This window comes from Canis lupus, chromosome 6 (assembly GCF_011100685.1).
Source record: "Canis lupus familiaris isolate Mischka breed German Shepherd chromosome 6, alternate assembly UU_Cfam_GSD_1.0, whole genome shotgun sequence".
Lineage (NCBI taxonomy): Eukaryota > Metazoa > Chordata > Mammalia > Carnivora > Canidae > Canis > Canis lupus.
The window spans coordinates 59,573,586-59,591,866 of NC_049227.1; the positions used below are offsets into that span (position 1 = coordinate 59,573,586).

At 39.9% G+C, this 18,281-nt stretch overlaps 1 protein-coding gene and 1 long non-coding RNA gene across 18 annotated transcripts in view; one reads left to right on the forward strand and one right to left on the reverse strand.

Annotated features, from left to right (window-relative positions):
• LOC111096405 overlaps positions 1-3,038 on the forward strand; it is a 46,219-nt gene extending 43,181 nt beyond the window's left edge. For both annotated transcript variants that reach the window (XR_005361290.1, XR_005361289.1), the window contains exons 7-9: positions 263-456; positions 1,615-1,747; positions 2,141-3,038. This is a non-coding gene — a long non-coding RNA (uncharacterized LOC111096405). The remainder of the gene's footprint in view (positions 1-262; positions 457-1,614; positions 1,748-2,140) is intronic.
• LRRC8B (leucine rich repeat containing 8 VRAC subunit B) overlaps positions 1-18,281 on the reverse strand; it is a 104,099-nt gene that overhangs the window by 62,039 nt on the left and 23,779 nt on the right. For 15 of the 16 annotated variants that reach the window (XR_005361278.1, XR_005361279.1, XR_005361277.1 and 12 more), the window contains exon 1: positions 6,060-6,120. The exons of the other annotated variant lie outside the window; for it this stretch is intronic. The gene's annotated coding sequence lies outside the window, so the exon portion shown is untranslated. Of the gene's footprint in view, positions 1-6,059; positions 6,121-18,281 lie in introns of those variants that run through there. 16 annotated transcript variants of the gene reach the window in all.

Below are 18,281 nucleotides of genomic sequence, written 5' to 3' on the forward strand. Positions count from 1 at the left end.
AGTTCAAGAAAAACAATCATAACCCTTTGCATTAGTGACAGCAGACATACTTACTGGGCACTTAACACTCATCAATCAATCAATCAATTTCTGAGATTCTCATAATTATGAACTCATTCTTTGTAGGATTGACTTGTTACTTTTTTGGGCCTGGATATATAGGGTGGAAATGACCATCCAAGGCACAAGAGGGTAGAGGTAATGATCCATATCAAATGAGAGCTAATTTAATAAAAGAAATCACTGCTCTGCCTCTCTGTAGGGCTATTCTGGAGGAGGATGAGGGAATTACAGGAATGAGACTGGATGTTTAAATGAAGGAAAGTAACCATCACAGTGGCATAGGGAAGAATCAAGACTACGAGGCAGCATGGCTTAACAGGAAGAACCTGACTAGGTGTCAGGAGACTCAATTTCTACTTCCTGCTTTCCACCAATCTGACAGCATAATGTTGAGTAAGTCACCTCACCTCATTTGACCTGACTTTCCTTACTTGTCACATTGGAGGGAAAGCCAAATGATAGATAGACCCTCTACTTCCAACATTCCACTGTCCTCTGAGTTGATTAATTGCAGCTGGATCTGGGGGACATTTAATCTGAAAAGGCTCCTCTGGAGTGGCAAGAATTGATCAGGGCTTTAAAAAGAAAATGGTGACAGCACCAAGGAAAACATGAACTCAAAGACAAACAGTATAGGTTTTCTTAGAAAGAGAGCAATGAATGGTCTAGGATTGGTAACTAATAAGTCAGTCTTGCTAAAAAGAGTCAAAGTGAGTCATAGCAAGAAAAGAAGGTTGTTGGGTCAAGCATAGTAACAAAAGCACTGATATTAATTGAAGGTAAAAAAGTAACTGGGAACCACGCAAGGGTCCTAATACAAACCCATCCCTGAAGCCCTGGGGTTCATCAGGATTCAGTCCTTGGCCAGTAGCTTCTCTGCTCATGCATATGTGTTTCTCAAGTGACATACTCTACTCTAAAGGATCATCCATCACCACTATGTAGGTGATCCCCAAAACAACATAGTGAGCCCTGCTCTCTAACTCTGAGCCTCAGAATCACCTCCCTAACACCTTCCCGGCTATCCATTGAGAGGTGTGGAAGCAACTCACACTCAGTATGTCCCAAACTAAATCCACCGTTCCTGCTCACACCCACACCACACCAACTTTTTTTTTTGGATCGCCGAATGTTGGTAGCAACAAGACTGACAGCTGAATGATGCTGAAGGTTGACAGCAACATCAACGGCCCCCAAACCTTCTTTCCTTCGATTCCCTCAAACATACCAGTTCTTTTCTTTAACTAACCCCTTCTGCATCCCTACTCCCACTGTCTTGGGTAGAGCCTGCTGGATCTTTGGGGAAGACAACTGAAATGTTTCCTTTCTTGTCTTCCTTGGTCCCGTTTTTAAATTGCAGTCAGAGAGTTCTTTCTAAAACATATCAAACCCTCTTGATTTGTTTTTTTTGTTTTGTTTTTGTGTGTGTGATTATAAAGTCAAAATAATATCACAGGGAGGGGTCCGGGGGCTTGGTAATGAAACGTGATGAGAACAAATACTACCCAGCTTCTCTTGCCATCTTCTTGGCTCTTGCTATTTCCTTCCCAGGAACACTAGGGCTTGACTCCAAAAGGCTGGGCAGATGGGTCATATATCCTGTGATCATCAATCACTTGAGAATAGCTGGACTAGGAAGAAAGGATGCTTCATCCTATGGCTCACTGTGGGCATTCATTCAAAGGTTAGCTGTACCCTGCTGCACCCCACCCTCCAAGTCCAGCTCAGGATGCCTGTGTCATGGATTCTGATACAGTTGAGACTAATGCTATGAGAAGGGATTTTTAAAGCCTTTAGCTCTGTTTCTATCTACATGTTACTGGCATCTATGCTCCCAGATACTGGGCATTTTTACAGAAGTTTTCTTCTCCTCGGTCAGCAGCAGTCATTGTTATGACAGTCAATTCTGTCAATATAGAGTGATTGCTCCTCCTGCTGACATGCTGCTTTGTAAATATTCTAGAGTGACGTTAGGTAAATGCAAACTGCCCAATTCTTACTTATCTCCTGTTCCCCCCAACTCTGGGCCCATTGCTGATCATGTGAAGCCTCACTTCTCCATTCTCCCCACAAGCAGGAATTAGAGGCAGAGGCTGGTTTTCCATGGCTGCAGTGTGGAAAATGTGTACTTTGAGTCCGCGGCCTGTGTCCACCACCATCTTTATGGGCTAAAGCAAATCAACTCATCCAACCCAGGCCTCCAGTCCTTGCCTTTACAATATGGACAATCATTTAGGCTGCAAGGGTTGATACTGGTGATGAAATAAATATTGTGAAAGTACTCTGGAACCATGAAAGTAGCACATAAATATAAGGGTGAGCTCTTATAAAGAATGCCAATTTTTTCTCTTTTTTTGCCAGTAATTTTTAAAAAGGATACCTTTAGCCTTGGAACATTATCTTAAATCGAAACAAAACAACCCATGAAGTGAGCTTAATTTATTCCATTTTGGTTCCAAGGAAACAAAACAGCGAGTGTTACAAGGTCCCTGACACTTCCTAACACTTAAGTCCCACTACAAAAGTCAAAAGGAATTTTTCCAAAAGGCCCAGGGGTCCAGGTAGAAATATGTAGCCCAAACATAGAATTGTACAGTGAGAAGAAGGTAACAACAGAAGTAGAAAATTCTTTTCCAAATCAACCTTGCAATAATGGGCTCATAGTAGACCATTTATAATTCAGTCAATTGGAAAAAGAAAAGAAGAAGAGATAACACAACACCTACAACCTCTGGCTCACAGTACCAATGGAGTGCAGCCATGCCTATCTGCCCAGCCCAGAGGCCTTTGAAAACATTCCAGTCAGCTGACACTGCTTATCTCTTCCCTGGAAGGTGTGGGAAGAGTGAAACATCCAGCAAGAGTATTAACAGAGAAACAGGTCAGTTTCGAAAGAGCAAGCTCTTATGGCATCTATGTTTCATGTAAAAAGTCCACGCTCCTCTTGGTGTTAAACCGGTACTTCATGTTTATAACCTGGGTATGGCTCCTGGTAGTCAAAATCACTGATTTCCATTTGCTCCTCTGCTGGAGCAGAAAAATGTCTGGTTTACATTTAGAGTAAACATGGTGAGATGTCCTTTTTTCTGACACCATATGGGTGCCCTACCATGCAGTCCTATTCTGACCCAACCTCGAGTTAGCGTGACACTGCATGAGTGTAAGGGCTCAGCCACACAAGATTCCCCCCCCTTCAGATGCCAGTCATAAGTCTCAGGACCCAGACAACCACCCCACCCCACCCCCCGCTTCTGTCTGACTTAGTTATCAATCTGAGGGTTCCCATGGATCCCATTAACGCCTGCCTTATGTTTGATAATTCACTTGAGTGACTCACAGAACTCAGGAAAACACTTACAAACCAGCAGGTTATTACAAAGGATACAACCCAGGAATAGCCAAATGGAAGAGATGCCTAGGGCATGGTATTTGGGGGTAGTCTTGGTGGGGGCCCGGGATGTGGGTGTGGAGCTGCCCATGCCCAATCTAAACATGTCACTCTCCCAAGCACTCTCTATGTCTCCCCATAGACATAGGCATGGTCGATTAAATTACTGGCCATCGATAATTAAAAATCTCCAACCCTTCCCCCCTCCCCAGAGGTTGGGGATAGATGGAAAGTTCCAATCCTCTAGTTACATAGTTGGTGACTAGCCCCTAACCTGAAGCTCTCTCTGGGCTCAGCCTGAGTCACCTCATTAGCATAAATTCAGGTATGGCGGAGAGGGGCTTGTTATGAGTAACAAAAGATGCTCCTAACAAGAAATTTCAAGGGTTTTTAAGCTCTGTGCCAGGAGCCCAGGGCAAAGACCACATGCACATTGTACCACTTGTAGTACAGAACTCCATAAGAACAGTCACAAAAGCCTTATTCTCATTCAAAATAGTTGCAATTGAAAGAGTACAAAGCAGTTGACTTAGAAGGTCAAACTCCCTCTCAAGGCCCAACCTGGAGAGTCAGAGAGTTGTTTAAGCCACTGGCTTCCTGAGTCAATGACTTACATTCTTCCTAAGGAAAGCCTGCCCTGACCACTCTGACCAAGCCCATCACGATGAGCTCTTTTAGTTTTCTATCCCTTGCTTTCACAGGGCTCATCACACACCTTCACACAATTGTTTAATTAAAAGTTTATTTCTATCACATTATGACATCTGGTTTACATGTCTCATGCTGTGTCTCCCTGTGTCCCCATAGGCAAAAGCCGCTATTAAACATTAAGTGAATGGATAAAAGAATTAAGATTAGACCCCTTAGCTTGGAGCAAAGACTACAGCAACTTCCTACAATCACTACATCATCATGTCTTCAATTCTCCAAATTCTGCTTGACATGTAAAGACTCTTGAATCATTTTGCAGATCCAAGCCCTAACAGCAAAGATGAAAGATTTAGCTCAGCCATGGCATTAAGAATAATTTCAGTCCACTCAAGGCATACTGAAGTGAGGGAGTAAGGTCAGGCTTCCAAAAGAACCCACAAATAAGTAGTAGGAATTGGGTAGAATGTCCACACTGCAAAGGTGACAGAGAGTGTTTCTGCACAGTGGGCTTGGCTTTGGGCTTCAGAACTCGGCAGGGTTCTGGAGCTTCATTTGGTGTTAGCAGAGGAGAGAAGCCATGTTCCCTCTGGGAATTTAAGAAATTTGATGGCTTCTCAGGAAACAGAAGTCACATTCCCCATCTGGAAGTTTAACACATGACTTCTAAATCAGGGTGGGGCTTTTCCTGGCTCAATGACAAATTCAGCTGCATTAAGTAGCACAATCTCTGGGTTAGTGACCTAAGTTTCTCCTTTGTACACAGCAAATGAATCTACAGTTATTTCTTAGCAACCAAACTTGAAAGGCAGAGAGATTGTGCCAAGAAAGCTAATGGTGTTTTTTTTTTCCTAAGTCCTTTTTTCTTCCCCTTACCACACACAAGAAATAATATTTTTCCATTCATATTTGACAACACCATCTGTTTTTATTGTGGAAAGTCTTACCCACTCAAGGAAGGCGACAACATAGCTAGTTGAACGGATGTAGAAATAAAGAGGACCCTATGTACCACCAACTTTGTCATGGCAAGAGATGTCATCATCTCTTGCATCCACTCTGACACTAGGTGTACTCGACAATCATGACCTCGCCTTTGCAAAGGTGCAAAGCATCATTCCAAATGTTGCAGGGAACAGAAGGGTGTGTCAACCTCAGACCAGATCCTCAAAAGGACCTTTTGCTTTAGTGAAATAAAGCATGAATACAAAAAAGCTCAAATGGATTACAGTTGCATCTTAGGGCAATATACAACGAAGGTATAACAGTTACTGCATAGGAGTTATGAGTGGGCCAAGAAAGATGCATAAGATTTATAAAGATGGGAGGTGAAGGGATAAGAGGTTGAAGGGATGAGAATTAATAATAGGGCACATAGTATTTTATGTAGAGGAATGGAGGAACAAATCAAGAAGCTCAGAGGATGCCAAGGTAAATTTTAGAAGTTAGTGTAGAGACATATACAGATGGAGTGGAATTACTGAGACAGAAATAATGGAGATAAGTAGATTAGGGTCAAATAATAAAGAAAGTCTCAAATGTCAGGCTAAGAACTTTTCAAGGATAGCTCAGGTCTTATTAGTGCATAACAAGCACCTGAGAAATGACTGTTCCAGGATCACTTTATATCAGTTTAATTTCACTTTTAGAATTAATCACCAAATAATTTTTATGAGAGCGGAAAGTAATTTAGATTTGATCATATAACCAGTAGGAACCATTGATGGTATCGGAGCAGAAGAATGATGGAAAAAAATACATTTAAAAGCATATTAGTGTGTATTGGTGAAAATTAATTTGAAAGCATCAGGAAGACTTCATTGCAGGGAGTTGACAATAAGACCAGGAGGCCTACTTCTATATTAAGGTATTATCATAAAATAAAACATAAATGGCTGTAAAAGTAAAATCTCAAGTAGAAAAACAGTTATGCTTAAAACAATTAAACTTGCAGGAGCACCTGAGGGGCTGGGTCGGTTAAGCATCCGACTCTTGATCTCAGCTCAGGTCTTGATCTCGAGGTTGAGTGTTCAAGCCCCACGTGGGCTCCATGCTGGGTGTCGAGCCTACTTAAAAAAAATTTAAACTTTCAGATTAGTCAGTCAAATGATGTATCTGAACAAAACAATTTGATTTTGAGTGAGCATACTTTTTTCCTGCTTCACTGATGTTTTTAAAAGAGAAATAGATTTGATCAGCTTTAAAACAAAACAAAACAAAACACTAGATGGTACCTGAATACTCTGGTGAAATTAGATGCTTTGGGGTAAAAATATCACTTTGAGAATTAATAGCCAAAAACTTCATGCTATGCTATATATAACACACAAAAACAGTCATTTAAAAAAAAAAACACAAAAAATGGTGCCAGACAGACTAGTGGACATATGAAACACACCATAAGTAAGCCATCAGTTTAAGAATATGCTGGGCCCTTCTGGAAAAATCCTTAGGCAGTATGTCACTCACCATACAATCAAGCCTCTGCTTAAAATCAAGTTACAATTACTCTAATTATGGGCCGACATTTCATTGGTTTCACAACTGGTACCTAATCAAACAGTTCTGTAGACCACTCACCACAAGGTAACTTAATTAACTTCCATGCCAAAGGTTTTTTTGGTTTTTGTTGTTGTTGTTTCTTAAGTTTTCTTTGGGCAACCGATTTCCCAGTTCAGGCGTCAGAAATCTTACTATAAAAATTACTACATGAACTAAATCAAAATCAAATCCAAATGCTTTCATCCATTACAAAACAATATTCTTCTTTCATAAACACTTTATTTAAATATTTCCCAGCAACAACAGGCTTGTGTGGACAAACCAGGAAGTGAAACCAAGTATGATCACATTGTGAAAGCCGAGTAAAATGAAAGAATACATTAGAATTAGCTGAGGCACTATTAAAATTTCATTTGAAAGTCCATTCCTTTGGAAACTTCAATTTAATTAAAGCAGCAATAAGAAGAATTTCAAAAGCATAAGTCTTCATTTTGTTGTTTGGCAATTTCCCCAATATTCTATGCAAATATCTTGTCCTGCAGCCAGGCTGGATCATCTGAAATGTGAGCACTCGCCCAGCCCGCCTGGTGAGTGGAGAACACAGTTAAGCTAGCATTTTCCACGCCACTAAATCTATTCTGAAACAAAACAATCACAAATCCTTAATGACTTGCTTTGGAGAAATACACAATTTACTTCTAAGGTAACAAGCAAATCCCACCTCTCCTAATTGTTTTGCTGTAGTTCCTATCATTCCCTTATCCTCCACAAATTGTGAATTCCCTGAAAACAGGAACTGTATTTTGCTGTTTGATTAGTTTGTTTTTCAACTGAGTACTAAGACTTGGTGATCCAGGCATAGTAAGAGTTACAACGATAGTGTTATCCAATAAGAGTTGTCAGTTTAGATTTTCCTTCAAAGGTGGACACTAAGCAGAATCGTAAACTCCTGCACTCCACTTCCATGCCTCTTGTGCCTAGGAAATTGCCTGTGGGAGAGGGGCTAGAAAATACTGATGCAAAAATGAGTTATTTGCTGATTGTTATTCCTTATGCTTATTAATTTAAATATGATTTAAATAACTTTACTATTATAATGCAAATTTTATGGACGTTTCTTAGTAATTGAAATAAATAAGGTAGTTCCCGGAAGTACCTATGGCTTTATCAAGTGTTTAGGCACCCCCGTCACTGCACAAACACGTTGCAAATGTGACTATCAGCGCTACTCTGCAGACAAAACAGACACACACTCCTGCTACATGTGACAATGAGATTTAGGGGTGCCTGGGTGGCTCCATGGTTTAGTGCCTGCCTTCGGCCCAGGGCGTGATCCTGTAGACCTGGGATCGAGTCCCACATCGGGCTCCCTGCATGGAGCCTGCTTCTCCCTCTGCCTGTGTCTCTGCCTCTCTCTCTCTCTCTCTCTGTGTCTCTCATGAATAAATAAATAAATATCTTTAAAAAAAAAATTTAAAGGGAAAGAGAAATGTGAATAATTACGAGGAGTGATAGACAAATCCACTGACATACGTATGCATATAAACATACTGTGTGTTCACATGGATATGTAACAGTGGGAAAAGTATGTGGGTAAGTGAATTCAACAAACAGTAGAAAGCTTATTCTGTGCAAGAATGGTTACTCTTAAGAAAATGAGGCAACTCTATTGTTGAGGTATAAAAAGGTTGCAGAGACTGCCTAGGAGTTGAATCCTAAGCTTACCCATGGACCCATGAAAGAAGTCAATACTGAGGCAAGCCTGTTCCCTAGATGGGCTCTTTCTCTCTTAGCACCTTTTCTTCCTGTTACTCTCTCACTCTCTGTATCAAATACTATCCTTTCCTATAGTGCCTGAAACTTTACACTTTTATACATCGGATTCTCTTGATAGGGGAAAACTTATTAAATGTTTGCTATGGTGTGGGATGAATAAGACAAGAAGGAATAATAATCAGCAAATGAGAATTCATTTTATTTTTATATTTCGTCTTATGTCTACCCTTAAAACACACATAAAAGTTAGGAAGATAGGAAATACACAGCAAGTGATTAGGCAACGGGAAAATATATTATCAACATCAAAATATATTACAAACAGTATATGGTTGAAACAACGAGATACATAGCATGACACTTTAAAGTTTATGGAGCATTCTTCCCCATAAGTCATTGAAATCATTTGCTTGACTTTATGATAAGGATACCAGTTCAGAGAGGAAAAACCAAGCTGCCTAAGCCACGTTTTGTGAACAAAATCTTGATCCCATAACTGACATCAACCATCATGTTCTTCCCACCATCCAAAGCTGTCCAGGCAAAAGAGGCCTGGAGTTAAGAGCCATAGGCAGCAGGTCCTACTGAGGACAGAATAGTCGCTGTCAGAGGGTAATGATTTCACAAATACATGACATAGTGAGGACATCTAGGATTAAGATTCCAGAATGAATGGGATGCCTGGGTGGCTCAGTGGTTGAGCGTCTGATGCCTTTGGCTCAGGGCATGATCCCGGTCTGAGGATCGAGTCCCGCATCAGGCTCCCTGCCTATGTCTCTGCCTCTGTGTATCTCTCATGAATAAATAAATAAAAACTTAAAAAAAAGAAAAAAAGATTCCAGAATGAAGAGTATAGCTTGACTTGACTCACAAAAGAGAACCATGAGAGATTCTAAAACAGAATGCAAGTGATGTTTCAGGAAGACTAACCAGAGGGGGAGTGGGCACAGGAGATACAGGCAGCAAGAAAAGAGAGCAAGACAGAATAAAGACCAGGGGACCAGGTAGGATCCTACTGTAGTAATTCAATAACTAGCAAAGATGCGAATAGGGGAGGGTCAGTGAAAATGACCAGGGATGAAGGAATTTAAGTACTATTATGAGGGAAAATCTGACAAATACTGGCTGCTGGGAGAGATGGAGAAAGGAAAGAGGAATCAACCGGGGCTGGTAAAGGACCTTATCATAAAGTGCTAGTTAAAGACCATGAGCAAGTCTGTGAATTTTGCTCTTTCACTTTAAATCAAAGATAATTTATTAACCTAATTAAGGTTTCGTATAAGGGGTCTGGTATAGTTAAGTTTCGACTGAGTACAGCTCTCAAGAGTGAAGCCAGTAGGAAAGCTGAGAAGGGTGAAACAAAAGGACATTTAGAGTTAGATCATAAAGAAACATGGGCACCATGTCATGGACTCAGTGAGGGGTTTTATGCAAGGGGGTGATGTCATCTGGTCAGTGTCAAATTTTAAGTGTAGAAATTTAGAATTTGCTGCTTTGGTGGTAGCATGGAGGATTCATTAGAAGGGGAAAATGTACAATGCAGGTAGGGAACCAGATCAATAGTCCAAGGGGTAAAACAAGGAAGATGGTTTAAACAAAGATGTGGCTAGATGGGAGGAGAAGAGGGGATAAAGGCAAACACTTTTAACTCCCTCAAGCAGGTACTCTCCTAAATAGCTTATGGACATAGATTCTTGGATTACTCAGGTATTGATCAAGAGGACTTGGTGGCAGACTAGATGTTCCAGATGCTCAGGGCTCAAGGACAAGTGACCACCCTAGTCCGGGCCAATGGTCAATGGTTAAAAATTGGTGGAGGGTGATGAGTGTGGTTTTTAAAATATTGAGTTTGCAATATCTGTGGGCCATAGAGATGGTGAGGTCTAGTAGGCTGCTGGAAATACAAACTGAAGCCCCCCAGGGAGAGGAGGACATATAAATGAATTTTTAGCACATTTTTGGTACTGACTCTGGCCAATACTGGGTTTATAACCTTGGTAACTTGGAAAAAAAATCATTTAAGATAAAAAAACTTAATGTAATCTGGGTCCATCTCCCATAAAAAATTCATTTGTACCCTCCTTTCTAAATATTTCCATTTAAAGATGAGACTAATTTTTAATGAAGGCAATCAACTTGACTAATATATAAAGTCTGTGTTTTGTAATACACATACACACATATACACACACACACCCCAGCCTCTTTGCTTTGAATGGCTTCTACTTGTCTGTTCATTTGGAGGTAAACAGGATTGGAAGTAATCAAAGACACCTGACAGAAATCACCATTGCCTTCCTGATCATGAACTGCCAACTCTCTCACAAAATATGTAAGGGCATGTATTTCATTTTACTTCAGTTTAAAAAAAAAAAAAAGTACTTCAACCTTCATTTGTGCTCTAAACTTGCTAATTATAAAAACAGTGAATATATTTGGCTTATCAGCAGAATTAATAGAAACATGAAGGAATTCCAGATGTGTGTTTTGTATCTTTAGAACTATCAATCTTCGTTAGCTTTGATAGAGTTGGAAAATGTATCCTTGGGGAATCTAATTCTGGAGAATATTTCCTGTTGTTTTCCTCTAATTTATCTCTGTTTAATGTACTATATAATTATTTAGTCTATTGTCTAGATCTACCCACTAGGCAGTAAGCTCCAAGAACACAGGGCTTTTACCTGTGGGGTGCACTGTGGTACGCCCAACGCATAGCCCAGATAATAGGGGCTCAAAAAAATATTGTATATGAATCAATTATGGTCCTGTGATTCTTACGCTTCAAGAATTTAACATGTGTTTTTCATTAGCACTCGTCTCAATCTGCACTCTTAACTCTTGAACCATGATTTCAATTTGTAGACTGTGAAGAAATTCTTTCAGGACTTACACTGTGGTGGGACCCCACAGGACACTAAAGGTTAGAGGTGCAAAGGAGTTTTAACATGGGGAAAACTGCAGCTGGGTCTCAAAACCTTCCAGGTTCTCCCATTGATTCCTCTGTCTGGCCTCTGTCTTAGGAGGATGAGTTATGGTTCTTGTTCTACGCATGCTACTCTCACTTCTGGTTTCCTGATCTCACTTTCTGTTTCAGTCTAGGCTTCCTTTTAGTCTGACCCAGGATACCTGAGTTTGACATCTGTTGTTTTCATTGTTTGACACTTTGATTTTTTTTTTTCCCCTGTGGTTAAACCTAATGAACAGTCTAAGTGTATTTCTACACGGACCGGAGACTCACATAACTTAAAATTACAGAACAATACTCTAGACTACTTTCTCTTCAAGGTTCTTACAGTCCGTCCCTATCCTAATTATAAAACCTAATAATTTCCTCACCACACCATGTGATGGGATCATCACAGTGACCACTTGCTTTCCCTCACTCACCATCATTTTTTTTCTGGTCAACTGAATTTAGTTACTATGAATTCTGACACAAAGACAAGAAGAAGGTATTACCATAATCTAAGTTCCTATTAAGAATAAAATGAAAAGAACTTTAAACTTAGGGAAGAAGAGATTTAGTCTATGTAATTTACACTACACATTTTCCATTTGATGTCTAGATGTGTATGAGGAAACACACTGTACTTGTGCACCCTTTGTGAAATGCAGTCAGTACACAACCCATGCTATGCTTCTGAAGTCACTGGATTGGGTCTAATTTAATTCATAGGCCAACAATTCTAAACACATCACTTGTACCAGCGAGGCAATGTTTAGAAAGGCTCTTGTCATCTGCACAGAAGACAATTCACTTGACAGCACTCCTTTCTTGAGCAATGACTCAAATCAGCTAGACTGAAAATAAATCTAAAGGGTACACAGCTGTCATGTAGTCTAAAGTAGCCCTCTGAGCAATAACTTGATTCATTTTCATCTATTTGTACAACTGGTTCTGCAAACAGGATTGCATTCCAACAAATGCATTTTTCCCCCACTGTGAAGAGAGAGGTTTTCAGTGTCTTAGGGAGGGTTCTCCTGGATTCCTCTGTCCTCATGGATATGGGTAACTGCACATAGTGATTTCTTGATTTTATTTCATGAAAAGCAGCCATTTAAACTCAGTGATCTATATGAACAGTTACAAATAGGGATCTACATTTAGAAAATAATACTTTATCGGGCAGCCCGGGTGGCTCAGTGTTTTAGCGCCACCTTTGACCCAGGGTGTGATCCTGGAGACCCAGGATTGAGTCAGTCCCACATAGGGCTCCCTGTATGGGGCCTGCTTCTTCTCCCTCTGCCTGTGTCTCTACCTCTCTTTCTCTCTCTCTCTGTGTCCCTCATGAGTAAATAAATTTTTAAAAAATGCTTAAAAAAAAAAAAGAAAATACTTTATCAATGGAATGTTGGCATCAAAGTTTGGGGGACCGACAGGTACCAGATTATCTGTTGGGTATAGGCAACTTATTTATTTTCACTGTAGCATTCCTTAATTATTGCTTTAAACTTTTTTATTATGGAAAATTTTAAACATACATATAAGTAAAAAAAAAGGGCATAATGAAGCCCATGCGCCCATCACTCTGATACAACAATCAAAATACCCACTCCCACTGGATTACTTGAAATAAATTCTAGATATCATATTCTATCTGTCTTGTTTCAGAATATATCTCTAAAAGGTAAAGAGTCGGGATCCCTGGGTGGCGCAGCGGTTTGGCACCTGCCTTTGGCCCAGGGCGCGATCCTGGAGACCCTGGATCGACTCCCACGTCGGGCTCCCTGCATGGAGCCTGCTTCTCCCTCTGCCTGTGTCTCTGCCTCTCTCTCTCTCTCTCTGTGAGTGTGACTATCATAAATAAATAAAAATTTATTAAATAAATAAATAAATAAATAAATAAATAAATAAATAAATAAATAAAAGGTAAAGAGTCTTTAAAACCTGAATATAACCTAGATATTCAATAGATCAATTGAACAGTAGATATTCAATAAATCAGTTCCCGGCAGGGGAAGAAAAGGACCTGATTTGTAGTCTTTGTCAATTTGCATGGCCTAACTATTCTCACCAGAGTCAATTTCAAGCTACTAACATGATGGCACTGAATGCAGGGTTGAGAACAAAGATACAGATGCTATTATATAGGACTTGAGCTCTGCAGATACATGAGACATAAGTAATCTTAGGAGCATGGATAATAGCAAAGTATAGTAAAATGTTTAGGAAGTGATGAGCTTTGAGTATCATTTATTTTTATATCTCAAGTTTATATAATTTAATTGCTTAATGGCTGTATTTAACACGTGGCTTGCAAAGTTCCTGAAAACACAACAATCAGCTCTTGTCCACTCTAGCATGCCACTGAATCCCATCCAAATAATCATTCCTTAATATTACCAACTCTCCAAATTTCTGACATGTCTTTCCTCCTTTTCCCTAGCAGTAGAGAAACATTTTAAATGGGAAAAAAAGAAGGAGCTCTGCTTCAGAAAGCTACAGTAAAGCATCAGGCTTTCTTTTTTCCTTTTTTTAAAACGTTTTTTAAATTTATTTATTCATGAGAGACGCACAGACAGAGACAAAGGCAGAGACACAGGCAGAGGGAGAAGCAGGCTCCATGCAGGGAGCCCGATGTGGGACTCGATCCCCGGTCTCCAGGATCAAGCCCTGGGCTGAAGGCAGCGCTAAACCGCTGAGCCACCCGGGCTGCCCCACATCAAGGCTTTCTAAATGGTTCAGAGCCACCACGTATAACTCAGTCTTCTGTTAAAATCGGTCTTCAGGAGATTAGAATCCACCACGCACACAAATCTTCATATCACTGGAGAATCATAGTGATGATTATATTTCCATTTAACTGCCCACTCTTAGACCCACAAGAGAGGAGGTCTGGAAAGGGGTAGCAGAAGGGAAAATAAGTCCCTTCCAGATAGACAACCTTCAGTTAATGAAATATTCTGCTAGGAAGATTCGCAAAATGTGAGATACTCTTCTGTGCCTAAGATGTCCCACCACGGAAACTCGGGTGCCTTCCAGAACTGAATATGCTAGATGAGATGTCGTAGGGCCTACTAAGACATAAGTGGGTTGCGGCCATCCTTTCATCCTTGATGAAGATGGCAGATTGCACTGAAAGTCCACCTTGACCTTGCAGTAAGTAAGACTCAAGTCCAGTCAGTGAAGTCTAGTGTTTATTAGCACTCACCCAGACTCTACAGTGTATAGTCATGAACGCCCTCTCCCACCAAATCTGATCTCCAACTGCCTTTCCAACATCATTTCCCACTATGCCTTTGAATAAACCCTTCATTCCAGGTAGGCCAACCTGGTACCTTTCTGTACCATTTTTATATTTTAACCTTTTTACCAGGAAGATAATTCCTAATATATACAAAACTATAAATAATAGTATAAGGAAACCCCAATATCTCCTTCATCCAGCTTCAACAGTTACCAACTCCCATCACATGCTCAGGATTATTTTGAGCCACCCTGGATATATCATTTCATCCACATTTATTTCAGCATCACATGTATTCTTTCCTGCACAGCTCTGCTTTGATATTTTCTCTCCCTACCCACCCCCATCTTTCCAAATTCTATGTCATTCTGCAAAGCTCAGCTCAGGTCTCACCTCCTACGTCATTTCCACTGAACTTGTCACTTAGTCATGTCACATTGGGACGTCTCTCTTATTGCTTTTTTGTTGTTCCTTACCTCTTAAATTGTTCACTAACAATGTCCCTAGCCTGGAAAGCATCTCTCACTACACATATAGAGCAATAACAAATGCTTAGAAGGGAAAGAACTTAAGAATACTACTTTGGTTTTATGAAGTGCGTTAAATTCAATTGACTTTAAACCTAATTTAAATACAATTTTACACAGTATATTGACCAGACTCCTTATATGAGAAATGTCTCATGGCACAGACCAGGGTTCAATGGCCCAGTATGACAGGCAGAAATAACACTGGACTGGAGTTAAAAGGCCTGGATTCTTGTTCCCACCCTTCTGTTTGTGTGTTATTTTGGGTCTGAGTAATTTCTCAGAGCCCACCCATAAAATAGGAATTAACTGCAGCCATGCTCCCTCTTTGCCTCACTGGACTATCAGAATCAAACTCAATTACACATGTAAAAATAGCTTTGTAATTGTTAGGGCATGTTGTTGATAGACATCGTTACCTATAAATGCAGAAATGCTTGGCTGTATGATTTGACAAGTAAAACTATCGCCTTAGAATCTGAATGTAGGAGGAAAATTTAAGCTCTCAACAGAGAAAATGGGAATATGATAGATAGTATAGAGATCAGGTGGGATTCAGAACCCACAAAATTAACCCTATGAGCAATATAAGAGCATATCTTTCTGAGATTTCAAAAGCCACGACCTTGCAATTCAGACTAACTGAAGAAGCCCTAAAAAGAAATTGCATAGAAAGCAAAATATTTACAAAGAATCATGTTACGTGAAATAATTAAATGGAAAGGCAAAATTCATCATCTGATTCCCTCCGAACAAAACTGCAGAATTATCTAACAAAGCTGTTGTAATTCCAAGTTTATGCTCTCTGAGGGCATTTTTAAAGCCGTTGGCCCCTCACTGCAGTCTGCTTTGCCAAAGGATAATCATTAATATCAAACTGCAACCATAACATATCACACCAAACAATACTTAAATTACAATGGAATTGAGGTCTCTCCTTCTCCCAGTAGAAAAGAGGATAGATGATTTTATCAGGAAAACACTGTTCTACATACCACACTACAAGCTGCACCAGTGTCCGGAGAGAGATGTTCAGCCTAAGCCATCCTTTAGAATATTCATATTATAAGTTTTCTTGCAAGAAAATGAAAATTACAAGAGTTGGAGAAAAGCCTTACATTTTATAAAACTCTAAATAATCTTGGCCAACATAGAAAAAAAAAAGAGTTTTTCAACTTTGGACATTAATGCAATTTAGCAATAGTCGGTGAAAACAACAGCTGCTATACCTGGTAAATCCAAATAAAATTATTAGGTTAAAACCACAGAAATACGCAGAGGATATTTCAAAATTCCCAGCACACTGACAGCAAAGCAGTAGAGCAGAATCTCATTAGGAAAGGAAACATTTTGTTTAAGAAGTTTTTTTGTAAGACTTCACCATGTGCCACATCTCTGAGGACTTCCCTGGAGAGGAAAAACACAAGAATCAAAAGGGTAAACTAGAGAACAAGAATTTCCTTCCTCTCCTTCCTCTCCCCCTGCACACACCAGGTAACCCCTGTGTATCCTTACATCTTGCTCTCCATAAACACACGCTCACAGAGATTTTTCAAATCATGGTTATCATGGTTTGTCTATCAAAAATGAGATGATTAGAATAAACCTTCTCTCATATAGACTCTTTAAAATAAGGAAACTACCAGTCTCTGATTCTGTTACCTTCATGTCCAACGGGAGGAAAAAAAAAAAAAAAACACAGAGGAATTCTAGAATTTCTAACAAATAAAAATAATTTTTATAACACCTCAACTTGTGTGACTGAGTACTGTACCCATGATGGTCAATTTGCATGAAAGATTTTCCAAGGTTAAAGCCTACCTATCCCCAAATATCCATTAAAAACATGAAACTATTGTTTTTGGGGGTTTCAGTTTTCTTTTTTACTTGTCTCTCTGCTGAGTAATTCAAAATCGAATTTTGGACAACTTGAGGATTGAAAAAGTTCCAGGCTATAACAAAAACTCAAGAGACTTTTCTGATCTGGGGCTGGGACAGCTCTAATTTCTCCTTAATTTGTCTATAGTGTGTCTATTTGATCAATAACTATGCAAGCCTAATTTGTCAACATTAAGCAATTTGACTGTACTTTAAAAATGACCAGGGAAAAAGTCCATTTAAGCCTAGTTAACTGAAATGACAAATTACAAACTATCCAAAGAATCAAGTAGAACTTGCCCTACGAGTTCCTTCCAGGTAAATAAGACAAAACAAGCTCCGTGTGGGAATGCTTAGGCCCCAGCTGATGTGAGGCTGAAGTAGCTGATTATGAGAATCACAGCAGTTCATTATGAGAATCATAGAAGCTGGTGCTCATCACAAGGTAACCATACCTTATATATTCTTCTAAACCCTTTATGTCAGTTAACTTATTTAATGCTTCCAACAACTCCAGGAGGGTCATCATTACAGATGAAGCAACTGAAGCAATTGTGTGATTTACCTAAGCCTGAACAACTAGTAAACTCGTAATAGTAGAACTAGCACGAATGGGAATAATTCCTTTTTTTTTTTTTTTAAAGATTTTATTTATTTATTCATGAGAGACACAGAGAGGGAGAGGCAGAGACACAGGCAGAAGGAGAAGTAGGCTCCACGCAGGGAGCCTGAGGTGGGACTCGATCCCAGGATCCCAGGATCATGACGTGAGCCGAAGGCAGATGCCCAACCGCTGAGCCACCCAGGCGCCCCAGGAATGATCTCCCAAGAGATATCTGAGAAGAATAAAGAGTAGCTTATCTCCATGGAACCAACAAAAGATGAAATGTGCATTTCTCCATGCCCTCCTTCATTCAGTAAAAAGTGCAGCAGAAGTCTGAGCAAGGTGACTGAGCAGAGTGAACTGAATCCTGCCTACCAACTACCTTAACTTTAGCCAAGCTACGCAATCTATCAGGACGCCAGCTTTTTAATCAAAGAAACAGAAATAATACTAGCTAGCCTGCTTTCTACCTTCCCATTGATGATACCATCAAAAGCAACGGAAACTCCCTTCGCCTAGGAGGGATCAGAGAACAGTCACCCACAAAGGAGTAAACTCTCCACAAATACAAGCTCTGTTCTCTTCTGGCTATAAAATATAGCCAATCTGCCCACAGTTTTCAGGCCTTCTGGAAGACAAGGAGCTGTCCTGCATGGAGTGATTACCTGGTGTCAGCAGACCTCTCCTGTGCACAGAGTCATTATTCT